The sequence below is a fragment of the Lampetra fluviatilis genome, chromosome 5 (genome assembly GCF_964198595.1).
Source record: "Lampetra fluviatilis chromosome 5, kcLamFluv1.1, whole genome shotgun sequence".
Lineage (NCBI taxonomy): Eukaryota > Metazoa > Chordata > Hyperoartia > Petromyzontiformes > Petromyzontidae > Lampetra > Lampetra fluviatilis.
This window is the reverse complement of record NC_136279.1, coordinates 19,409,966-19,412,983: the sequence shown is the minus strand read 5'-3', so window position 1 is coordinate 19,412,983 and position 3,018 is coordinate 19,409,966.

The following is a 3,018-nucleotide window of genomic DNA, read 5'->3' as shown; positions in this document are numbered from 1 at the left end:
CGCAAGCTCCCCCCCCCACCAAGCTCCCTCCCCCCCCACAAGCTCCCCCCCCCCCCAACAAGCTCCCCCCCCCCCCAACAAGCTCCCCCCCCCCAACAAGCTCCCCCCCCCCCCAACAAGCTCCCCCCCCCCCCCAAGCTCCCCCCCCCCCCCAAGCTCCCCCCCCCCCCCAAGCTCCCCCCCCCAACAAGCTCCCCCCCCCTACCAAGCTCCACCCCCCCCCCCAAGCCCCCCCCCCACCAAGCCCTCTCCCCTCCCACAAGACCCCCCCACCCCCCCACTGGAGGAATCCGATTAGCTATAAAGCCCTTTTTCACAGATGTTCAGTCGGGGCACGGGGTAAGAAGGTTACAACAACAAACAGTACAAAAACATGATACGAGTGCAAAGTCCAATAAAGGTAAACAGATCACCCAAACACGTACAAATAAAAACGAAACCATCCCCATCCTACCAGACAAAGCCCACTGAGGTATGAACTTATTTTCCAAAAGCGACCTCGTCCACAACCTTCATAGTTTTATAAAGATTGCACAGGGAGGGAAGCGAGTGCGCGTCTAATAATAATAATATTTGAGATTTTTTTTTAAAGCTTTCGTGACTGCAGGGATTCATATTCTTGGTTATTTCGGTAAAGTCACGAAGTCCACAGCAATCATCAGGTGTGAAATCCACAGCAAGAAAAATGTATTGCTGTGGATTTCACACCTGAAAATTTTATTGCTGTGGATTTCACACCTGATGATGATTGCTTGTGTTGCAGTCGAAACGTCGTGAGAATTTTATTGTTTAATATTTTTATTATTTCCCTTCTACGTGACTTTACCGAAAGAACCAAGAATATTAATATTTGAGATGGTTAGAAAACGCAAAAGCGCGCGGTCCCAAATAGCTCAAGGGGGGGGGGGGGGGAGCGTGAGATTCATTGAGAACATCTGTATTCGTGTTTCTGCAACGTGCTCTAGATATAACTACATTTCCTATATGTATGTACTGTATATTGAACTTCTTTCGCACCGTACGTAGCCAACCGTGCGAATCGTAGGTGCGGGGGAAGGACAACAAACTAAACACAAAAAAGCAGCTCTAAATGAATGAGTCTTCAATGTCGATTATTTAAAAGTGCATAGCTCCATTGACTTGCTGTCGCCATCTCCCTCGGCCTCTATTCAATCCGCATCGCTCGCCTCTCATTCATTTAGAATATTGATTCTGCAGGAATCCGATTAGCTATGAAGCTGTTGTTTTTACAGATGTCCAGTAGTTTTTTTTTTCTCTCGTCCTACATCTCATCTCAACATATCTCTGTCGTCTCCACGCCTCGAGTCATTTCATTATCTCTCTCTCTCTCGATGTTTTCTTCACCACCCAAGCTTTGTCATCTCACTTGGAGTTTATAAATTGAACAGAGGGAAGCCGAGTAAATCAATTCTACTCAGCCCCCACTGAAACGCCACCACCACCGCAGGGGTTATTATGGGTTCGAGTCTTCAGACTTAAGGGATTGGTGTTTTTCTCCAATGCCATTCATCCCTTTGTTTTCTCCAACAGGATTTGAGGAAAGTGTTTATAACGTCTCTGCGAATATCTTTGGCTAAAGCGTGTCACCCCATCTGATCAGCCATCTCGATCACGATGAAGCATCTCACATTTGTTGAAGGCCAGAGGCATTATAACGTCCGAACGGGAACGATCTGCATGCAACAGTTAGGAGTCCATATACAAGGCTGAAAAGTTGGGCTCGGCGTAAATAATGGTCACAAAAGTTTTACTATTATTATTGAGACACAGACAGACACACAAGTATCTGTGTTTTGTCTCTCTCTCAAATTTAGCATTCTTTGGAAGAACGTTAATCAACCAGGTAGGATGTTGACTGTTGTGTTAGCCGACTCTCTGGGTTGTATTGCATTATATTGCTAAGTTTTCTATGTTTGTTTTCTCATTCATTCGTGTCTGATGATGGTTGCTTGTGTTGCAATCGAAACGTCGTATTCTACTATTATTTAATTCATTTTCTTTCTACGTGACTTTACCGAAAGAACCAAAGAGTAATTCCTGCAGTCACGAAAGCTTCGAATCTAATGAATGAGTATTAATAAATAATGTTAAAACAAAGTTAAGTATTAATACATAATGTTAAAACAAAGTTAAAACAAAGTTGTACCATTATTTAGGTATGGGATGTTAAATAACTCGCCTGGTATACAGGAGGTCGTGGGTCAGATCCCGACTCTGACGCCTGCTTTACATTTGGAGTTTGCGTGTCTCTCTCCCAGTGGTCGCATGGATTTTCCTCCGGGTCCTCCGGTTTTCCCCCTCCACGTGTAGAATCAACATGTGTTTTAGAGTATTTGGCTGCTGTACATTTCTACTCGATATAAGCCACTTCGTTGAGCTGTCATTTGGGTTCCAGTTATCACTTCTGAAAAAGAGCTACACACCTCAGCCGGTCTTACCTGATAATAAGTATAACCCGTAAAAACAAAGTTTTTCACTATAAATCCTTTATATGCGTGGCAGCGAACTTAATATAAAGGATTTAAAAATATATTCGCCTGTGGAGGACGCAGGGATCGATCCCGCGACCTTTGGCATGGGAAGCAAGGGCACTACCAACTGCGCTACTCCGCCACGGCCTGTGGAGGGGTTACGCTCTGGGCTCTTACACTGTGATGTTCAGCCAAAGCCATGAATGAGTTCTATTTGAATATATGTAAAATATATTTTTTTTGCCTAAACAGTGTAAAATTTTGGGAATTTTTTTTCACGAACATTGTCTCGCACAACGAGTCTGTGTGGAAAATGTCAGCTCGATTGGATCACGGGAAGTGGGTTAAAAAACGACCGAAAGATTTGCACGGTCGTAAGCAAGCAAGCAAGCACGCAAGCAAGCAAGCAAGCACGCAAACTTAATATAAAGGATTTAAAAAACATAGGTGACGTTTTGGGCAATGGTCCTTCTGCACAGCGCATAGAGAGGCCAGTAAGGTAAGAGATCTGAGAAGTGTTACCCAC